The 23,949-nt window shown below is 46.9% G+C and overlaps 1 protein-coding gene across 1 annotated transcript in view; it reads left to right on the top strand.

Annotated features, from left to right (window-relative positions):
- The window catches only part of ttc27 (tetratricopeptide repeat domain 27), a 312,286-nt gene that overhangs the window by 151,052 nt on the left and 137,285 nt on the right, over window positions 1-23,949 (top strand). The gene's annotated exons all lie outside the window — the stretch shown is intronic.

Below are 23,949 nucleotides of genomic sequence, written 5' to 3'. Positions count from 1 at the left end.
TGTATGTATGTATGTATGTATATATATATATATGTATGTATGTATGTATGTATGTATATATATATATATGTATATACACACACACACAGATGCAGGAAAAAAAAGTTTTAATACATTGCAGTACAAGCCTGTTTCGTGCATCACACACTCGTCAGCTGCTGAGGGATCCCTCAGCAACAGACGAACCCCCCCCCTCCCCCCCATTCTGCCACAACACTGACCCCAGCAGTTTAGGTGGACGCTGAAGCAGCAGCATTAACTGTCATTCTTATAACGTTCATATTCAAACACTGCGTACCGTCACTCATACTGTTACAGCTTGATTTCAGGAACGACCCGTACATCAGCACCGTTTTCCAGAGGTTAGCACTGTTGCCTCACAGCAAGAGGGTCCTGGGTTCGAACCCCCGCCCTCCCTGGTCCTTTCTGTGTGGACTTTGCCTGTTCTCCCCATGGCTGTGTGGGGTTCAGCTGGGTGCTCCGGTTTCCCCCCACCCTAAAAGAAACATGTATTGTAGCGTTAATAACCCTTTCAATTCAATTCAATTTCTTGCCATTAAAAAAATGTGCAGGCGCATGTTAAAAATGAAATGAGAGCTGTGGCTTCACCAAACAGTGCACGACAGACACAGACAGACACAGCAAACACAGTATAAGATATACACAAACACAGTATAAGATATACACAAACACAGTATAAGATATACACACATAAAGCCCAAAAGCTAAAAATAAGTTAAAAGAGAGCTGGAGTACAAAACATTTAAAAATATCTACAGACATTCAGTGGGTGGCCAGGTTCAGGTGGGCAACAGCTTGGGGAAAGAAGCTGTTTATGAGCCTGGTGGTGCGGGCTCTGAGGCTCCTGTAGCGCCTCCCAGAGCGCAGGGGGCAGAACAGTCCATGGTTGGGGTGGGTGGGATCTCTGCTGATGCTCAGACCCCTTCGAAGGCAGCATTTGTGATAAGTGTCTTTTATGGCTGGGAGCTGGGTACCGGTGATATGCTGGGCCACCTTGACGACCCGCTGCAGAGCTTTCTGGTCTACTGAGGTGCAGTTGCCGTACCACACTGAGATGCAGATGGTCAGGATGCTCTCTATGGTGCAGTGGTAGAAGTTGGGGAGAATTTTGGGTGGTAGATGGGCGCTCCTCAGCCTCCTCAGGAAATGCAGGCGTTGTTGGGCCTTTTTCACAAGGGCCTGGGTGTTTATGTCCACGAAAGGTCCTCGCTGATGTGGACTCCAAGGAATTTAAAGCTGGAGACACGCTCCACTTCCACCCCATTGATGTGAATGGGGGAGTGGCTGCAGCTTCTAGACCTCCTGAAGTCCACAATTAGCTCCTTCGTCTTCTGCACATTGAGAACCAGATTGTTGGTAGTGCACCATGATGTGAGGTGCTCAGTCTCATCCCTGTAGGCCGTCTCGTCATTGTTGGTGATATGGCCTATGACTGTGGTGTCGGCCGCAAACTTAACTGAGCAAGGCAAAGGCAAAAGAACTTGAGTTTGGTCCCTGGGCGCTGCACTGCGGCTGTCCACTGCCCCTGCTGTGTGTGTGGATTGGTCAAATGCGAAGGATTAATTTCCCCAAAGGGATCAATAAAGTACTTCTTCATCCTCTACGGTGTCACTATAGATGAAATTTATTTATCACTTAATTATATGCAACATGCACCTGTCAGCTTGTGCAACACACAACAACTGTAATAACTGTACATGTGAACATGCTGCTGCATCTTTTTCTTGATGTACATCTGCTATATTGTTTTCCTATTTTTTTTCCCCACCATTGCTCTTGATCCACCCTGCTTTCGTATATAAGTATCCATCTCTTTATTCTATTTTATTCCATCAGCAGCAAGTACTCTGTATACTTTCTATGTTTTTTTGCTTTATATTTTTGCTATTGTGTGCTTTTGGTTTACGTGAGCTGTAATGACGCTTCAATTTCCTTTGGGATCAATGAAGATCTACCCATCTACCTACCTATCTATCTATCTAGCTAGCTAGCTATCTATCTATCTATCTATCTATCTATCTATCTATCTATCTATCTATCTATCTATCTATCTATCTATCTATCTATCTATCGGTTTTCTTGCTCCTTTTTTTGTTTTTGGAGATATTTTGTGCGTCACTTGCCTGGCTGCTCCCACGTTGCCAGACACAAGTTGATTAATGAAAGAGGGATGAAGGGAGAGTGTGAAGAGAGATGAAGCCACAGACTGAAAGATGCGAGTGAGACATGCTGTGGTTTCTTTTCTCGCTGTCTGTGTTTGTCACAGCTACAACAGTGACTTACTTTGAGATGCCTTTGAAAGGCACAAAGGGGTTTTTGGCGATGAGAAGGTAATCGCTCTCAGGTGAAACTCGAGCCATCTCTTCAGACTGATTTCTACCTCCATGCCATTGGGAAATAAGATGATGAGGCTATAAAAGTCATTATTATGTAATTGCTATTGAGTCTTGTGGCATCGTGCAGAAAGTTTAAAGATGGCTAATTGCAGAGTCATCTGAGAAGTTCTGCAGGTGGCATGACTCATGAAGTCCAAATTGTACAGGGCGAAGTGGGATGGGGACAGCAGAGTGCCCTGTGGCGATCCTATGTTGCTCACCATCTCCGACGCGCAGTGATATGTCCGAGATTACACCATCTGTTGTTAACGAGAATGGCCGACCCCCCCTCCTTTCTTCTTGCCACTATGGGTCTCTGTCCGAGCTGACAGTCTCAAAGCTGGTGATGGTGGAATTATCATAAGGAACATCTTCACGTAGCCACACCTTACTAAAACACATGAAACGGCAGTTAGGATAATCCCTTTGACTCGTCACAAGGGCTGAAATCTCATCCAAATTATATTTAAATCATCATCATGGGCTCTGACTGGTCTGTGGCTATGCAGCCCCATACGATGCAAGCTTCAATACACTGTGTTCTGACACCTGTCTATCATAGCCAGAATTACATATATAACTTTTTCAGCAATTTGAGCTACAGTAGCTCTAAGGTGGGGTCAGACTGGACGGGCTAGCCTTCAATGAGCGTTGGGCATGTGTGATCTTTTTGCCGGTTCACCGATTGTCTCTTGCTTGGATCACTTTTGGTAGGTACTGACCGTTGCATACCGAGATCACCCCACAAGACCTGGCATTTTGGAGCTGCTACGACCTAGTCATCTAGTCATCACAATTTGGCCCTTGTCAAAGTTGCTCAGATCCTTACACTTGCCCATTTTTCCTGCTTCCAACACATCGACTTCAAGAACTGACTGTTCACTTGCTGCTTTATATATACCACCCCTCGACAAGTGCCATTGTAACGACATAATCAATGTTATTCACTTACCTGTCTGGTCTTAACATTTTGGCTGATCAGTGTGTGTTTGTGTGTGTGTTTGTGTGTGTATATATACACTACCGTTCAAAAGTTTGGGATCACCCAAACAATTTTGTGTTTTCCATGAAAAGTCACACTTATTCACCACCATATGTTGTGAAATGAATAGAAAATAGAGTCAAGACATTGACATGGTTAGAAATAATGATTTGTATTTGAAATAAGATTTTTTTTACATCAAACTTTGCTTTCGTCAAAGAATCCTCCATTTGCAGCAATTACAGCATTGCAGACCTTTGGCATTCTAGCTGTTAATTTGTTGAGGTAATCTGGAGAAATTGCACCCCACGCTTCCAGAAGCAGCTCCCACAAGTTGGATTGGTTGGATGGGCACTTCTTGCGTACCATACGGTCAAGCTGCTCCCACAACAGCTCAATTGGGTTCAGATCTGGTGACTGCGCTGGCCACTCCATTACCGATAGAATACCAGCTGCCTGCTTCTGCTCTAAATAGTTCTTGCACAATTTGGAGGTGTGTTTAGGGTCATTGTCCTGTTGTAGGATGAAATTGGCTCCAATCAAGCGCTGTCCACTGGGTATGGCATGGCGTTGCAAAATGGAGTGATAGCCTTCCTTATTCAGAATCCCTTTTACCCTGTACAAATCTCCCACCTTACCAGCACCAAAGCAACCCCAGACCATCACATTACCTCCACCATGCTTAACAGATGGCGTCAGGCATTCTTCCAGCATCTTTTCATTTGTTCTGCGTCTCACAAATGTTCTTCTTTGTGATCCAAACACCTCAAACTTGGATTCATCCGTCCACAACACTTTTTTCCAGTCTTCCTCTGTCCAATGTCTGTGTTCTTTTGTCCATCTTAATCTTTTTCTTTTATTGGTCAGTCTCAGATATGGCTTTTTCTTTGCCACTCTGCCCTGAAGCCCAGAATCCCGCAGCCGCCTCTTCACTGTAGATGTTGACACTGGTGTTTTGCGGGTACTATTTAATGAAGATGCCAGTTGGGGACCTGTGAGGCGTCTGTTTCTCAAACTAGAGACTCTAATGTACTTATCTTCTTGCTCAGTTGTGCAACGCGGCCTCCCACTTCTTTTTCTACTCTGGTTAGAGCCTGTTTGTGCTGTCGTCTGAAGGGAGTAGTACACACCGGTGTAAGAAATCTTCAATTTCTTAGCAATTTCTCGCATGGAATAGCCTTCATTTCTAAGAACAAGAATAGACTGTCGAGTTTCAGATGAAAGTTCTCTTTTTCTGGCCATTTTGAGCGTTTAATTGACCCCACAAATGTGATGCTCCAGAAACTCAATCTGCTCAAAGGAAGGTCAGTTTTGTAGCTTCTGTAACGAGCTAAACTGTTTTCAGATGTGTGAACATGATTGCACAAGGGTTTTCTAATCATCAATTAGCCTTCTGAGCCAATGAGCAAACACATTGTACCATTAGAACACTGGAGTGATAGTTGCTTGAAATGGGCCTCTATACACCTATGTAGATATTGCACCAAAAACCAGACATTTGCAGCTAGAATAGTCATTTACCACATTAGCAATGTATAGAGTGTATTTCTTTAAAGTTAAGACTAGTTTAAAGTTATCTTCATTGAAAAGTACAGTGCTTTTCCTTCAAAAATATGGACATTTCAATGTGATCCCAAACTTTTGAACGGTAGTGTATATATATATATATATATATATATATATATATATATATATATATATATATATATATATAGATAGATAGATAGATAGATAGATAGATAGATAGATAGATATTATAATAGATGGAGTGTGTGTATACACCGGCTTTCCCACTGGAGATTGGGGGCTCAAACTCCAGTTGGGATGAGTTTCCAGTAAGAGTCCGCGACTTAGACTCCTAATGCTATACAAGCCAACTACACCATACACACCTTCACCCGAAACGAGTAAAACACGAGTTAATACAAAGATAGTACATATATCAAATCTATGATTCACTATCTCCATATTCAAATGTGAAGCTGCACCCTAGATGACGACACCATTTGGTGCTCTATAGTGCCCCTTGGCAAGATTTTCTGTTGTTTGGTGACACAGCGTAGCTGAGACGGTCGCAGAAGAATCCTGCTGCTTTTTGCCAGAACTGCTGCCAAGTTGACTGAGTGGAGCCGCTATGGTTTACCCTTTCCGAGGACTGGCAGCTGGGTAGACTGTGCCTGGGGATTTGAATTCAGAGTTACCTTTTCCTAGCCTTTGCCTAAACAGGCATCAACCTACAAAACAGCAGGTGGTTTTGTTGTCAGAGTGCTTCCTTCTCCTAGCCTTTGCCTAAAGAGGCATCAACCCACAAGGCAACAGGTGGATTTGAAATCAGAGTTCCCTTCTCCTATCCCAATGAGCTGGCTGGACTGGGCACCATGGGAAGTACCATACAGGCATGCAGGTGGACCAGATCTATCAGTAGGGAGGTTGTCCTTGGCCAAAGGGCCCTTGCTGAGGTAATGTGCTACCCCTCTACAGCCTGCGGTTGCAGTTTAGCGTCTTACCCAGGACAGACAAGCCAGCTACCTCAGACATGAATGAGTGTAACACAAATAGAGTCATACTGGCTTGGACGTCGCCTGGGTTAACACAGTCCTCATCAGGTGTTGGGAAACCAGGACAACCCGATGATACTTGGGCTACTGGAACACGATATTGATGGACAAGGGCCGAGAACCCGGAACTGATTGAATGCTACTATAACGGCAGACCCGAGGAGAGGGAGCATATGTGGGAACTGTGGAACAGTAGTAGACCTACTTCCACACTGACTCAGAAGCAGCTAATGCTCAAATCATCAATAGAAGGAAGCTACTGTCACAACTTGTGATGGAGAGGCTCCAACGAGATGACTATACAATTCAGCACCCTGAATTGCCACCCAGTAGGCAGGAGATACATGAGGACAGACTCCAACCAGCTGAACCAATCCTACCAGCCATGACAGCTGAAGCTACTGAGTTTCAAATGAGAATCATGACAAGACTAAAGACAGTCAACCCTCGAGCTCAGCTTCCACGACTCAGGGACAAAGTACCATCACACAGCCTACTTGTGGATGTGAATACAGCCTTACGCAATATCTTGACTGTCACCATAACCGAAACTAAAAAGCTTGTATATGCTACTGCAACCATAATCCTGGAGATGCTTTCGTACAGGATTAAGAACACAGGTCACCAACAGCACCCTCCATGGAAGAGAAGATCAGCGCAGCATGGAGAGATGTTAGCCAGTTAACAGAGGTGCAGAAAGTACAGCAACATGTCCATAAGTGAGGCCCCGGAAACTGCCAAACAAAGGCTCACAACTTTGGCCACCAGGCTGAAGAGATACCCTAGAGAAGCAGAGTAAATGGGCAACTCAATGGGAAAAATAAGATACAAGCCATCAACACGTATGCCCTACTAGTGATCAGATACCCAACTGGAATAATAAGCTGACCAAAGGAGGAGATAAAGGCCACAGATATCAGGACATGGAAACTCCTCACAATGTACAAAGGGTTCCACCCAAAGTCCAGAAGCCTGAGACTGTACAATTAGCGAAAAAATGGGGGCCGAGGGTTAGTGAGTACCAAGGCCATGATCAGGATGAAACAAGGAACATCCACATGTACATCAGAAAGAGGGTCCCTCAGGAGGAACTGTTGAGTGAGTACCTTAGGCAACAGAAGACAGAGAGTTGGGAGGAAGAAAAAGAGGTGGTATCATGTCATGTATATCTATGTTATGTTTATCTGTTGTCTTGTTTCACCCTGTTTATTGTAAAGCAACTTTGAGTGTTAGAAAAGCGCTATATAAGTTTAATGTATTGTGGTGGAAGATTAAATCCCTCCATGGGATGTACCATTGACAGATAGAGGCATGGCTGATAGAGAAATCTTACTAGTGGCTAGAAAAGGCTGGAGTAAAGGACAGCACGGAGGCTCTGATCGTAGCAGCACAAGAACAGGTATTCAGCACCAGATTGGTTGAGGCAGGGTTCCCTCACACCAGACAAGGTGCAGGCTGTGCAAAAACGCCCCTGGGACAGTCCAGCACTTAGTAGCACGGTATAAAATGCTAGCTGAGAAAGCATACACTGAAAGTCATAATCATCATCATCATCGTCAGTCACTCAGGGTTGAGTATGATCTCTGGGTCCTCAGGTGCTTGTAGAGGCCTATCTTGGAGCCGCATAATGGGAGAATGCCTGCACGTGACTGCTTTTTATGTGGAGTGGCTGATCCACCTGCAGCCACCACACGGGGTGGCCAGAGTCCAATGGCATGAACTGAAGAACCAAGATGATTGGGGACCACCCTATGTTGCAGCCTTCATCCGCCTTCACTGCCATTGTGGCCTGGAGACATCGTCTGCCAGTTCCACAGTTGAGGTCTTTGTTGGATCGCGCTTCATCTGGAACCTCCCCCTTGACCTGTCAGCTTGGGTTACCCTACCTGGAGCCAAGCTCCGGACGGCATAACTCTTGGGATCGTTGGTACACGCAAGCCTCTCCACCATGGCAAGTTGGCAAACCAGAAAAAGCAGGCATAAACAAGTGGCTGGGATAATGTACAGGAACATCTGTACTCATACAGACTAAGTCTCCAAGTCCAAATGGGAGACACCGCCAAAGGTGGTTTAGAATGGCAGAGCTAAGATCCTGTGGGACTTCAAGTTCCAGACTAACAAGCAGGTGCTGGCTAACCAACCAGATGTTGTGGTGGTCGACAAGGAACAGAAGACATAAGTAGTCATCATCATCATCTGGTCGAGTGTCCTTGGAACGCTCTGACCCTCTCATGCCACCCGTCTCTATCCTATCTCTATCCTGCATAGCAGCTGGAAGATCCTCAGATGGGCATCTTGTGTCATCGACAAGTTGATTGATGTAATTTCTTGCAGGCCTTTCCACACGTGTCTTTCCACGTTTGGGTGACCAAAACAGAGTGTCACTTGCAAGTTCTTCCTTGCTCCTCCAGCAATGACCAGCAAATCGAACCCTTCGTTCTCGGATAGTGTTTGAGATGGCGGGTATATTGCCATAGAGACATTTCTTTGTAGGGTGCTTCTTCCAGGATACATTTAGTACAGCACACAGCATTCTGGTGAAAGCCCCATCAAGTGTGGATTCAAGTCGTTTAGTGAGGGTCCAAGAAGATGATCCATAAGTGAGAATGGATTCAACTGTTGCTCGAGAAAATTCCTGCTTCAGTTTGTCTGGTAACGTGGACTTCCAGATGATGTTAAGTCCCTCAATTAGTTGTGATCGATGTAGAAATTCCAACAATGGAAAAATCAAGAAGAAAGAACATGAGACGCAAATTAACGACTGAAGGAAGAACTAGATCAAATGTGGAGGGTGAAATCCCCAGTAGTCCCAGTGGTAATAGGAGCACTAGGGGTTGTGACCCCCAAACTGGGACAGTGGCTGCAGCACATTCCAGGAATTACATCTAAGGTCTCTGTCCGGAAGAGTGCAGTCCTAGGAAAAGATAAGATACTGCACAGAACCCTCAAACTCTCAGGCCTCTGGTAGAGGACTCAAGCTTGAAAAAGACACACAGAGGGAGATTTATTAAAAATATACACACACTTGGCCGTGGATGGATGGTGACCATCCATGACCAACCTATAGAACAAGTTCAATCCTTGCAGTACCTTGGCAGTATCCTCAAAGATATGTGCAGTCTAGAACTGGATATCACCAACAGACTGAAAGCTGCCCACCCTGCCTTTGGCCGACTTTCTCACCATGTTTTCTATGATTGTGATCTCAAGACATCAACCAAAATCATGGTTTACTGTGCAGTGGTTCTTTCAACTCTCCTGTACAGTTGTGAAGGCTGGACCCTCTACAAGTACCAAATCCATAAACTAGAACGCTTCCACCAGCAAAAACTGAGAAGTAGTCTGGGAATTTCCTGGCAAGAACGGGTCACCAACAGTCAAGTTCTCGAAAGAGCCAATCTCCTTTCCATTGAGACAACAGTTGAACATCACCAGCTGCAGTGGCTTGGCCACATCCAGAGGATACCAAACGACACTCACGAAACAAATTCTATACTCCGAACTGACTGAAGGCCAAAGAAAAAGAGGAGCTCCCAAAAAACGCTACAAGGACTGTATCAAGGGAATACTGATCGCCTTCAACTTCGACCCTAAGAACTGGGAAAAAGTAGCAGAAAATGGAAAACACCGGGGAGCTGCCTGCCTGGCTGGTTCCATCAAGGCCGAAACTGACAAACGAATGGATGCGGAAGAAAAGCGCCGCTGCCGGAAAATCCGCCAAGAACAGAGAGCCGCAGGAACGGGTCCACCCCCTACTATCCCTTGTCCACGCTGTTCCAGTCTCTTCTATTCTCACCTTGGACTGTCAAGCCATCTTCGTTTCAAGCACACACCTTAATCTCTTGGAATGGATCCTCAGACACGAGAGACACCAACGATGACGCACACTTAATTTTCACCATCACTCCCCTCTCTCTGATGTACCAGGGGCCCACGTCACACTGCTAAACATAAATATCACATAAGAGGAGGAAATGTTTTGTGGGGAAAAGCTCACCATATGATTATCAGTTTTTTTCGTTCTGCATCATTTTATTCCGAATTGGATGGCCCGGTCCATACAGCAATGTGATGAACAAGCAAGCATCCCATTGTTGCTGATTTGGGTTTAAGCTCTCCAGACAGCTACTGGATCTGTGAGCAGGCATCTTCCCAGCCTACATGTGGATCCAGGAATCTGCAGGCTGGTTAGATGGTTGTCACATGTCTGGGCCTCCTCTTCAACACCTCAACGAGAGAAGAGAGAGGAGAAGATGTCATTCATAGAGAGAACGAAGGATGTGAGAGGAAAGAGAACAGTTGCTGTAGTCAATAATTTATTCTCTATAATCTCGTCGGCAGAACATCTCAGTCAGTTCATTGAGACAGAAATTGGCTTGCCATATAGATCCTTTTAGAGCCTATGTAATGATTACATCAGGGGGTCAGCTGGAGGCAAAACAAAGCCAGAAGCGGTACCGTTAAATACGAATCACATCCTCAGTCAAGCGTACATCATCTAGCTAACGTTAGCCAACCTGTCTTCATGCTGTGTTTTTGGGTGCCAGAATCGAAGAAGTAATAAACTAAACTTGAAGTTTTATCGCACACCAGCTGCCACTCCCAGTCAAAAAGTTCAGAGACAACTGTGGTTAAACACGATAAGACGAAAGGATTGGACTGAGAAGATCATCAAAAATGGCCATGTTTGTTGCGCACACTTCATATCAGGTAACATGAAGTGTGTGCATAATGTAACATTAAACTATACTTTTGTCCGTTGTAGGTATGGATATTTGCCCCCAGCTAAGCTCATCCCACAGAAAAACGTCACTATGTTTACTAACAGAAAAGGGGTCTATAGTACAGGTAACAAATAATTAATTTAAAGGCAACTATTTTGAGGTTAAGGCAAAAAGATGAGTTTTAAGTTTGGATTTAAAGAACTGAACAGACTCTGATTGTCTGATGGCAGCAGGCAGGTTATTCCACAAGAACGGGGCCCGATAGGAAAAGGCCCTGCTGCCACCAGCTGACTTCTTTTTAACTTTGGGTACACACAGGAGCCCTGTATTTTGGGAGTAGAGAGTGCTCGAGATGGAATGAACGGTTTAAGGAGCTCAAACAGGTAAGATGGGGCAAGCTCATTTAGGATTTTATAAGTCAGCTGAAGCACCTTGAAGTCTGATCAAACATGGATAGGAGGCCAATGAAGGGAGGCAAGAATTGGTGTAATATGGTCAAATTTCCTAGTTTTAGTTAGGATTCTAGCAGCAGCATTCTGAACCATCTGAAGACTTTTAGTACTAGAATGTGGCAGACCTGAGAACAGAACATTACAGTAATCAAGTCTGGATCAAGCAAATCCATGTATTAGAGTCTCTGCATCAGCCATGGACAGGAAAGACTGAATTTTAGCTTTGTTACATAAGTGAAAAAAGGCAGTCTTGGTGATTTCTTTAATGTGCTTATCAAAGGAAAGGCTGGGATCATACGTAACACCAAGCTGTTTGGCTGCCAGGGATCTGGATAACGTAGTGACCTGTGTGTGTATATGTGTATATATGTATATATATATGTGTGTGTGTGTGTGTGTGTGTGTGTGTGTGTGTGTGTGTGTGTGTGTGTGTGTGTGTGTATAAATATATTTTACGTACACTACCGTTCAAAAGTTTGGGATCACATTGAAATGTCCATATTTTTGAAGGAAAAGCACTGTACTTTTCAATGAAGATAACTTTAAACTAGTCTTAACTTTAAAGAAATACACTCTATACATTGCTAATGTGGTAAATGACTATTCTAGCTGCAAATGTCTGGTTTTTGGTGCAATATCTACATAGGTGTATAGAGGCCCATTTCAAGCAACTATCACTCCAGTGTTCTAATGGTACAATGTGTTTGCTCATTGGCTCAGAAGGCTAATTGATGATTAGAAAACCCTTGTGCAATCATGTTCACACATCTAAAAACAGTTTAGCTCGTTACAGAAGCTACAAAACTGACCTTCCTTTGAGCAGATTGAGTTTCTGGAACATCACATTTGTGGGGTCAATTAAACGCTCAAAATGGCCAGAAAAAGAGAACTTTCATCTGAAACTCGACAGTCTATTCTTGTTCTTAGAAATGAAGGCTATTCCATGCGAGAAATTGCTAAGAAATTGAAGATTTCCTACACCGGTGTGTACTACTCCCTTCAGAGGACAGCACAAACAGGCTCTAACCAGAGGAGAAAAAGAAGTGGGAGGCCGCGTTGCACAACTGAGCAAGAAGATAAGTACATTAGAGTCTCTAGTTTGAGAAACAGACGCCTCACAGGTCCCCAACTGGCATCTTCATTAAATAGTACCCGCAAAACACCAGTGTCAACATCTACAGTGAAGAGGCGGCTGCGGGATTCTGGGCTTCAGGGCAGAGTGGCAAAGAAAAAGCCATATCTGAGACTGACCAATAAAAGAAAAAGATTAAGATGGGCAAAAGAACACAGACATTGGACAGAGGAAGACTGGAAAAAGTGTTGTGGACGTATGAATCCAAGTTTGAGGTGTTTGGATCACAAAGAAGAATGTTTGTGAGACGCAGAACAAATGAAAAGATGCTGGAAGAATGCCTGACGCCATCTGTTAAGCATGGTGGAGGTAATGTGATGGTCTGGGGTTGCTTTGGTGCTGGTAAGGTGGGAGATTTGTACAGGGTAAAAGGGATTCTGAATAAGGAAGGCTATCACTCCATTTTGCAACGCCATGCCATACCCAGTGGACAGCGCTTGATTGGAGCCAATTTCATCCTACAACAGGACAATGACCCTAAACACACCTCCAAATTGTGCAAGAACTATTTAGAGCAGAAGCAGGCAGCTGGTATTCTATCGGTAATGGAGTGGCCAGCGCAGTCACCAGATCTGAACCCCATTGAGCTGTTGTGGGAGCAGCTTGACCGTATGGTACGCAAGAAGTGCCCATCCAACCAATCCAACTTGTGGGAGCTGCTTCTGGAAGCGTGGGGTGCAATTTCTCCAGATTACCTCAACAAATTAACAGCTAGAATGCCAAAGGTCTGCAATGCTGTAATTGCTGCAAATGGAGGATTCTTTGACGAAATCAAAGTTTGATGTAAAAAAAATCTTACTTAAAATTGTTTGGGTGATCCCAAACTTTTGAACGGTAGTGTATATTTTTTAATATATTTTAAATGTATAAATATTTAAATATGTGTAACTACACTACCGTTCAAAAGTTTGGGATCACCCAAACAATTTTGTGTTTTCCATGAAAAGTCACACTTATTCACCACCATATGTTGTGAAATGAATAGAAAATAGAGTCAAGACATTGACAAGGTTAGAAATAATGATTTGTATTTGAAATAAGATTTTTTTTACATCAAACTTTGCTTTCGTCAAAGAATCCTCCATTTGCAGCAATTACAGCATTGCAGACCTTTGGCATTCTAGCTGTTAATTTGTTGAGGTAATCTGGAGAAATTGCACCCCACGCTTCCAGAAGCAGCTCCCACAAGTTGGATTGGTTGGATGGGCACTTCTTTGAGCAGATTGAGTTTCTGGAGCATCACATTTGTGGGGTCAATTAAACGCTCAAAATGGCCAGAAAAAGAGAACTTTCATCTGAAACTCGACAGTCTATTCTTGTTCTTAGAAATGAAGGCTATTCCATGCGAGAAATTGCTAAGAAATTGAAGATTTCCTACACCGGTGTGTACTACTCCCTTCAGAGGACAGCACAAACAGGCTCTAACCAGAGTAGAAAAAGAAGTGGGAGGCCGCGTTGCACAACTGAGCAAGAAGATAAGTACATTAGAGTCTCTAGTTTGAGAAACAGACGCCTCACAGGTCCCCAACTGGCATCTTCATTAAATAGTACCTGTTAGAGCCTGTTTGTGCTGTCCTCTGAAGGGAGTAGTACACACCGGTGTAGGAAATCTTCAATTTCTTAGCAATTTCTCGCATGGAATAGCCTTCATTTCTAAGAACAAGAATAGACTGTCGAGTTTCAGATGAAAGTTCTCTTTTTCTGGCCATTTTGAGCGTTTAATTGACCCCACAAATGTGATGCTCCAGAAACTCAATCTGCTCAAAGAAGTGCCCATCCAACCAATCCAACTTGTGGGAGCTGCTTCTGGAAGCGTGGGGTGCAATTTCTCCAGATTACCTCAACAAATTAACAGCTAGAATGCCAAAGGTCTGCAATGCTGTAATTGCTGCAAATGGAGGATTCTTTGACGAAAGCAAAGTTTGATGTAAAAAAAATCTTATTTCAAATACAAATCATTATTTCTAACCTTGTCAATGTCTTGACTCTATTTTCTATTCATTTCACAACATATGGTGGTGAATAAGTGTGACTTTTCATGGAAAACACGAAATTGTTTGGGTGATCCCAAACTTTTGAACGGTAGTGTATGTGTAAAGAGTGTGTATAATAGAGTATACATATGTATAAATATATTTCAAATATATTTCAAATGTATAATATTGATATATGTGTAAATATGTCTGTGTGTGAGAGAGAGCGAGAGAGAGAGAGAGAGAGAGAGAGAGAGAGACTGGATCTTATTTCATTTCCTGTCTGATTCAGGCAGGTGTTGCAGTTTACTCTCAGTCCAGCGAGTTGGGGGACGGTCCAGTTCTTTAACGGGGGAAATATATGTAGTCTATCTGGAAGGCTGAGCCTGGTCAGAGAGAGAAAACATAAGTAGTCATGGGGTTTTAATTTACTGCTGTAGAATTTATGTGGTTGTCCTGCCAGTATCCTCAGTCAGCTCCAGGTTGATGTTTTAACCAGAGGAGCCTTCTTTAATATGTTTTGATAAATAAATTTATTCAAATGTAGCTTTCAGTGCGTCCCAAGATTTATTGCAACATTACTCCACCCGACTTCAAGGCGAGCGCTTATATTCTTTATTCCTCGTGTGTCTGAAAGTATTTTTATCAAGGGCGGGTTTTCACCTCTGCGTTCGGTTGGAGCCGACAAGCTCCGCGGTCGGTGGCACTGCTGCAAATGTCACGTCGTCGCCCAGCGTCCTGCCTCGCCATGCCGGTCACACCTGAAGGAGTTCACATGGCTCGGTGCACACCACCCACCCCGCCCTGCAGGGTTAACGCTCCCCTCCTCTCATGGCTCCTTCGCTCCAGTCGTCATAGTGATCACCTCAAAACACTCCGTCCCGGGGGCGTCCGGGTGGCGTAGCGGTCTGTTCTGCTGCCTACCAACACGGGGATCGCCGGTTCGAATCCCCGTGTTACCTCCGGCTTGGCCGGGCGTCCCTACAGACGCGATTGGCCGTGTCTGCGGGTGGGAAGCCGGGTGTGGGTTTGTGTCCTGGTCGCTGCACTAGCGCCTCCTGTTGTCGGTCAGGGTGCCTGTTCAGGGGGGAGGGGGAACTGGGGGGGAAAGCATGGCCCTCCCACGTGCTACATCCCCCTGGTGAAACTCCTCACTGTCAGGTGAAAAGAAGTGGCTGGAGACTCCACATGTATGGGAGGAGGGGTGTGGTAGTCTGCAGCCCTCCCCGGACCGGCAGAGGGGGTGGAGCAGCGACCGGGACGGCTCGGAAGAGTTGGGTAATGGGGTCAATTGGGGAGAAAAATGTGGGGGGGAAACACACTGTCCCTGTCTTGGCCAAGACAGCGTCTCAGCCAGACAAGTCTTCTCCTCGAGAAGCAGTGAGAACTTGAGGTAGGTGGGGCGAGGTTCTTCTGGGTGTGAAGGTGTCTCTCTCTCTCTGATCCAGAATGCGTGGGTGACGTTAATGTGGGTGATGGACGTACCTTTCACCTCTCCAAAAGACAGAGGAGGGATTGTGTCGCCCACTTTGCTTCAGCACCTCACGTGTCCTTGGCTTGTTGGCTGTTTGAACCCCACCAACATTTTCTCGAGCGGTGTCTGAAGAACCTCAGTTACCATCCATGCTGTGTTATGGGGGGGGGTTTCTCCCCAATTGTATCCGGCCAGTTACCCCACCCTTCCGAGCCGTCCCAGTCTCTGCTCCACCCCCTCTGCTGATCCGGGGAGGGCTGCAGACTACCACATGCCTCCTCCCATACATGTGGAGTCACCAGCCGCTTCTTTTCACCTGACAGTGAGGAGTTTCACCAGGGGGACGTAGCACGTGGGAGCATCACGCTATTCCCCCCTCCCTCTCGAACAGGCGCCCCGACCGACCAGAGGAGGCGCTAGTGCAGCGACCAGGACACACACCCACTAGGGGTGTATATTGGCGAGAATCTGGCGATACGATACGTATCACGATACAGGGTTCTGAGTCAGTGTATGGTGATATACTGTGATGTCATAGGCCTGTGTTCTTTGTGCTCATGCTACTTCCTGTCTCAGTTTACGTTGTGGGGTTGGAGTGGGAGAGTCAGATGGCCGAAGATAGGTTACAACACTGTTGTCTAGCGGTCGTGGGGGTTACACACAACACAACATGTTTGTCACCAACCTTTACATGTAGACAATTAAAAAGTCCATACAGTGGTTCTGAGAATCGATACAGTATCACACCAGATGATATCACAATACTCCAGTGTATCGATACTTTCTAACACCCCTAATACCCACATCCGGCCTCCCACCCGCAGACACGGCCAGTTGTGTCTGTAGGGACGCCCGACCAAGCCGGAGGTGACCAAGCCGGAGGTGACACGGGGATTCGAACCGGCGATCCCCGTGTTGGTAGGCAACGGAATAGACCCCTACGCTACCCGGGCACCCCCGTACTGCGTGTTTTAAAGAGTCGCGTCGCTGAAGTCAAAAAGTGCCAAACAGGTGAAACCTCAATGAAACAGGAAGTTAGTGTCATGGTTTGATTTCCTGATCGAAGCCACATTAGTTGACATTTTTCCGAGGAATTTGATCTTTGTGTCGTCACCTCCAGTTTCATGCCCGTGGTTGAAACACCAACCTTGAAGTAAGTGGTGTGTCATCTCACACTCGATATACTAGGGTCTGAGGACAGGATGTTGTGTTGCTGTAAAGCCCCTTGAGGCAAATTTGTAATCTGTGACGTTGGGCCGTACACATAAGATTGACTTGACTTGATAGCGATTACTCGATTGGGTACATTTTGTAAAACAAATCCATGTTCTTCTCTTCTTAACTCCTTATTTCCACGGAGTTGCTAAGTTAACAGCAAACCACCAATACAGCAATATGAGACCAGGAGAACAGAGCTGCCATTTGCATTCAGAACAGCTTTAGTCCCACTTGGACTCCTGCCTGGAAATCTGCCTGGAAGCCCCGAGCTGTGCTGTAAATTTTGAAATAAATGGAAAAAAAAAATCAGTGTCATTTACAGTACCGTCGGCCATGTTTTATTTTTGAAACCTTTTGAGCCAAGATTTGTTTTATTGGTGCATCCCCACTGCCCTCTCCATCACAGATCAACCACCGTGTTTGGCGTCTTGCAGAAGACCTGGTGGGTCGACACCCTGGACTCCGTTACGTTTTTCCAGCACTTAGGAATCCAGTTTTCTGCTACTTATACCACATCCTGCGCCTGTGTGCACCGGCCTTGGATTTAAGACTTTCTAACTAGCAGCCCTGCCGTAAATACTGGCTTTGTGAAATTTATGACCAACATGTTTTTATTGGTTGTGCCATGACATCCAGATGACACTGTGGGGACTGCCAGAGGAGTCATCCCGGGCTGTTCAGCAGCTAATCCGTGACGTGCCGGTGCTCTTTGATCAGCTCCGACTTGTCTCTGCCCTGTGTGAGCTCATCTCTCCATGCTTGGCACATATATATTGTTCTATTTTCCCCCCTTTTTCTCCCCAATTGCACTTGGCTAATTACCCCACTCTTCGGAGCCGTCCCGGTCGCTGCTCCACCCCCTCTGCTGATCCGGGGAGGGCTGCAGACTACCACATGCCTCCTCCCATACACGTGGAGTCACCAGCCGCTTCTTTTCACCTGACAGTGAGGAGTTTCACCAGGGGGATGTAGCACATGTGAGGATCACGCTATTCCCCCCAGTCCCCCCCCCCCCAACAAGCGCCCCGACCGACCAGAGGAGGCGCTAGTGCAGCGACCAGGACACATACCCACATCCGGCTTCCCACCCGCAGACACGGCCAGTTGTGTCTGTAGGGATGCCCGACCAAACCGGAGGTAACACAGGGATTCGAACCAGTGATCCCCGTGTTGGTAGGAAATGGAATAGACTGCTTTGCTACACCGGACGCCCGGCAAATACATTTTATGTAAGCAATTGTTCACGCTTAGCTGAAATAGTTCTGCAGGTGTTGTAAGTAACGCAGCTGCAGTGTTTCTCTCTGGTTATAAAAGCCATAGATAGCTGGTTTGGATAATGGATGGGTGGTTTGGATAATAGATGGATGAGTGAGTTGGATGGGTGGTTTGGATAATGGATGGATGGGTGGTTTGGATAATGGATGGTTTGGATAATGGATGGTTTGGATAATGTATGGATGGGCAGTTTGGATAATGGATGGATGGGCGGTTTGGATAATGGATGGATGAGTTAGTTGGATGGGTGATTTGGATAATGGATGGATGGATGGATGGATGGGTGGTTTGCATAATGGCTGGATGGGTGGTTTGGATAATGGATGGTTTGGATAATGGATGGATGGGTGGTTTGGATAATGGATGGTTTGGATAATGGATGGATGGGTGGTTTGGATAATGGATGGTTTGGATAATGGATGGATGGGTGGTTTGGATAATGGATGGATGGGCGGTTTGGATAATGGATGGATGGGTGGTTTGCATAATGGGTGGATGGGTGGTTTGGATAATGGATGGATGGGTGGTTTGCATAATGGGTGGATGGGTGGTTGGATAATAGATGGATGGATGGTTTGGATAATGGGTGGATGGGTGGTTGGATAATGGATGGATGGGTGGTTTGGATAATGGATGGATGGGCGGTTTGGATAATGGATAGGCGGTTTTGATAATGGATGGATAGTTGGTTTGGATAATGGATGGATGGGTGGTTTGTATAATGGATGGATGGGTGGGATGGATGGATGGTTTGGATAATGGATTAATAGGTGGTTTGGATAATGGGTGGATGGGCGGTTTGGATAATGGATGGATGGGTGGTTTGCATAATGGGTGGATGGGTGGTTGGATAATGGATGGATAGTTGGTTTGCATAATGGATGGATGGGTGGGATGGATGGATGGTTTGGATAATGGATTAATAGGTGGTTTGGATAATTGATGGATGGGTGGTTTGGGTAATGGATGGATGGGTGGTTTGGATAATGGATGGATGGGTGGTTTGGATAATTGATGGATGGATGGTTTGGATAATGGATGGATGGGTGGTTTGGGTAATGGATGGATGGGTGGGTTGGATTGGTGGCTGGTTTGGATAATGGATGGATGGGTGGGATGGATGGATGGTTTGGATAATGGATTAATAGGTGGTTTGGGTAATGGATGGATGGGTGGTTGGGTAATGGATGGATGGGTGGGTTGGATGGGTGGCTGGTTTGGATAATGGATGGATGGGTGGGATGGATGGATGGTTTGGATAATGGATTAATAGGTGGTTTGGGTAATGGATGGATGGGTGGTTGGGTAATTGATGGATGGGTGGTTTGGGTAATGGATGGATGGGTAGTTGGATAATGGATGGATGGGTGGTTGGGTAATGGATGGATGGGTGGTTTGGGTAATGGATGGATGGGTGGGTTGGATGGGTGGCTGGTTTGGATAATGGATGGTGTTACATCATTTTTCATCGCTATGGGTACTCCTTCCCTTACAGTACGAGTTGATCGTTGGTAACACATGAGATCTTGTGTTAAGACAAGCCACGCAGCAACATGTAGTTCAAAACTTCAGCTCCCATCTCCCCTCGTAGAGCCTCCTGCATGTTCCTCAGCCGCCGGTGTCCTTGCTTCCTGAACTCCCTTCGCAGCTGGCACACAGTCATCGTTGTGTTAAGCAGCCCCAGGTTGTGCGCCCTGCTTGTAAAAGTCATGCATATTTGTGTGATTAGCTGTGTGATGAATGCTCAGCGTAGCTGTCGTTTGCTTTTAATTGCTTGGTGATTAACGTTGCCTCTGTGCCAGCTGCATAACGAGGATGATTTACATTTGGATTAACGGGCCATTCCAGTTCCACCTTGACAAACAAGATGGAAATCCACATCTTAGACCGGCACGTGATTAGTGTTTGTTCCTCTCACTCGCAGCCGTACGTCGCCCACTCCCAGCACCTCCTCGGTGAGCGGCTTATGTTGATGATTATCTCCACTTGGCTTTTTGTTTGGACTCCTGGTTAACGAGGAAACAAAGCCTCGCTGCAGAAGAACCGCAGAGCCATCCAGTCAGGTGCCGACAGGTCAGCGGGGTCTGTCCTTCACCACACCTGTCGACAGACTTGCCGTGGTGTGGACACAGCCGTTAACTACCATGATGAGCTGGACATCAGGATCAGGAATCACCAACATGTATTTGTCGTTTCCCCCAGCCCACGGCAGGGCAACACAAACACAAACACACAAACACATATCCAAGAGCTGCAAGAACTGTTACACATATCCAAACTACAAAAAAATAAACAAAATTCCCTGTCCAAGAGAGCGAACGCCAGGATGACTGTCGGATCTGCCGGTCTGCATGGGCTAGCAGTTAGCTTAGCCTCCCACTTCCTGTTTCCTCCTCAGGCGCAGCTCCGGTCAGGGGCCGTGGTCCCTGGGCCCACAGGGTGCAGAAAGACCGGGCTCCCCAGGCCGATCCAGCGCCAGCTGTCCCAGCCAGACACCCGTGACGCACCTCCCCGCACTGCGCACAACAACACCAAAAACACGGTGGACGCCAGGCAAGGCCGCCGCCAGACCGCCTCTGGTGCCACCGGAACTGCTGGTCCACATGGGCCAACAGCCAGCCCAGCCCAGCCCAGCCCAGCCTGCCCCGCGTCCGCGTGCCGTCAGACCACCCTCGGCGTGTCCTGTTTGGATGGAGCTGCAAGCAGGGCCGTGGTCCCCGGGCCCACATGGGGGCAGCAGACCAAGCTCCCCCAGCTGATCCAGCACCAGCTCTCCCAGCCATCAAATGAAGACACAAGCGTAGACGTGGACAAAGACACCGCATGGACGGTTCTGGATGAGGCCGCCGCAAACGTGAATTCGCTCCGCCATCTTCCCACACGTTTCAGTTATGTTTTATATTAAGTCCTTAACCCAGTTTCTGGTAATGAGGTGTGGTGTTGGTGTCAGAGCTGCCTGTCTTTATCCAGCAGACACATTCAGGAAAAGACAAGGTTCTTCTGTTTGTTTGTTTGTTTGTTTGTTGTTGTCTTGATGCATGCTCAATAAACCAGGTAAGGAAATCCCCGGGGTGGACCCATTTCTGCTGCAGTGTATTTTGGAGTTTGAAAGCACCAGAGATGTCCCAGTTGCTTTAGAACCCCGTAGCACGCCGCATCAGAACTTGGTCCACCCCAAGGTTCGAGTCCCCCTGCTCCAACAGAGCAATATAGTGTACGCCGTTCAGTCCTGGGAGGATTGCTATGTACATTAGGGGAACCAAACAGACGCTGGCCAAGAGGACGGCACAACACAGAAGAGCTAACACGGGGCGTCCGGGTGGCGTGGCGGTCTATTCCGTCGCCTACCAACCCGGGGATCGCCAGTTCGAATCCCCGTGTCACCTCCGGCTTGCTCGGGCGTCCCTACAGACACATTTGGCCGTGTCTGTGGGTGGGAAGCCGGATGTGGGTATGTGTCCTGGTCGCTGCACTAGCGCCTCCTCTGGTCGGTCGGGGCACCTGTTCAGGGGGGAGGGGGAACTGGGGGGGAATAGCGTGGTCCTCCCACGCGCTACGTCCCCCTGGTGAAACTCCTCACTGTCCGGGGAAAAGAAGCGGCTGGTGACTCCACATGTATGGGAGGAGGCATGTGGTAGTCTGCAGAGGGGGCGGAGCACCTCTACATCTGCCGCCATCTTACAATGCTGTGATTCCATCTATTCCCCAACCCTCTGTCGATAGTACACATGTGGGTAGTACACATGTGAGTAGTACACATGTGAGTAGTACACATGACCAGTGTAACTCTAGGTAACGGTCACGGTAATTTGCATATGAAGCCGGTGGTTGGTTTGGGTCGTCATGCCACTGTGTTGTTGGTAAGGGTGGGGGTACCTGCAGTCGGCTGAGACTGAAGAGGTCACTTAGATGAGCCGTTCCTCCCGCTGGACTTTGTGTGCAGATGAACCGACTCAACTTTGCAGGAAGGTTTTTTTTCCTCCTCCGTGTCTCCTCCTCGTCTCTTTTCTCCCCCTGCGACCGCTGTTCAGTGTCGGAGGTGTTGTCGTGATGTCAGTTATTATGCTGGCGGTTATTTGCGGGGCTGGAAAAGAAAAGATGTTTATCCGCATCAGCGATAAGAGTCAAATACGGAGTCAGGCCCGGGACCCCCCAACACCACCTCCTCGGGATCTCATTTCCACACAGATGTGGCAGCTGAACATATTACATCACCTAAGTCAATAAGAAAGTCTGCTCTGGGCCGCGGCGGAAGGACTGATCTTCTGTCTGTCCAGCTAAATCTCATCCTGCCCCCAGACGGGTCTCTGGGGAGGGCTCTGCCGGAGGACGCTGTTGGCGATAGTCGTCTAGCGACTCGACGAGGAAGTTTCGGGGTGTTTGGAGACAGAAAAGAGAGGAGAGAGGATTGTCCGGTGGAGGTTATTCTATCTGATCACCACCTCCTCCAGGCATGAAGCGTCTCCCGCTATCCGCACCACGTCACCTCCGTGCTACCATCGCCGCACACGTCTCGTATCCCCCCCCTCCAGTGACTGCTCTTAACCTCCGAACCCTTTTCTAAACCTTGACCATCTGGTCGCCTCATGCTCCCTTTGTCCCCCAGAAACAGATGTTGGCCCCAACCCCAAACGTGATGGATTATGATCAGCTCTCGTTTCCAGACGGCTCCACCGCGGGCCAGAGTGACCTGCGGCATGCTGGGGGGGGGGGGGGGTTGTTGATAAAGACACAGAGGAAGTGGTCCTGTGAAGCAGACAAAATATCCTGCTGTTCTTGAGGCCAGACTGAAAAGCTCAAACGGCCCCCGTTTTCTGATCGTGCTAGTGGAAAAACCAGACTTGAGAGAGGATGTGATGCTGCATCCCGGGTAGGACATGTTCCGGTTTCACGTGGACCTGCTGTTTGTAGTATGAGAGGCTTTTTGCTTGATTTGACTTTGTTAACAGAACAGAATATTTCCTGCCGGCCTCGTGGTTTTGTCTGAGCCGAGTGCACGTAGAGGTCGTTAGAGGTGAACCGAACAGGTCCCTCTCATGTTTTTGTCTTTTCCCTCCAGCTCTCTCGTCTTTTCTACATCAGACGCCAGGCGAGGATGACAGGGAGCAGAATTTGAAAATTTTATGGGAAGGATCTGAACTTAAGTTGGCTGCACGCACTGACTGGCAATGCGTTGATACTCGCAGCGCCGCCGTGCATCATAAATTGATACGTTGGTCCTGACCACAGACGCGCCGTGAACCCAATGAGTCATCAACGGGTTCATGGGGAGACCACTATAAAGTCAGCCCACAAAGGCAAAAAAAATTTCTTTTTAAAAATTCCCCTAAGGAACTAATTAGTGTTTTGCATGTCGACATTGATCAGTATTTCCCTTTTCTCTCGTCATCTGCCCAAGTCCAGTTTGCACCTGAGCATTTTTAAATCGTGAATGTTCAGCGTCGGCCATCGTGGAAGCAGTCGGTATGTGTGATGCTGTCAGTACATTTCATTAAAGCAATCCACGCAGGTTTCCAGTGTGTTTTTCAGTATGCCTGAGGATGAACCCCACACCTTGTCACCATGACAAAAGCTACACTTCAGCCCAGCGTTCATGAATGGGAACTCAGCTTTCCAGGTTCTCCTAATAGAACCCGGCGTCGTAGCGCGAGGCCGCCGCTGCCATGCCTAGCAGCAGGGATGGTGTTAAAAGGGAGTTGGGCTGTGTTTGGTTTATGCCAAACATAGCACTTTGCTCTCCAACCAAAAGCTAAACTTTAATCTCA

This window comes from Lampris incognitus, chromosome 13, assembly GCF_029633865.1.
Source record: "Lampris incognitus isolate fLamInc1 chromosome 13, fLamInc1.hap2, whole genome shotgun sequence".
In the NCBI taxonomy this organism is placed as follows: Eukaryota; Metazoa; Chordata; class Actinopteri; order Lampriformes; family Lampridae; genus Lampris; species Lampris incognitus.
Note: the sequence above shows the minus strand (reverse complement) of the source record. Positions and strands in the feature narration are given on the sequence as shown.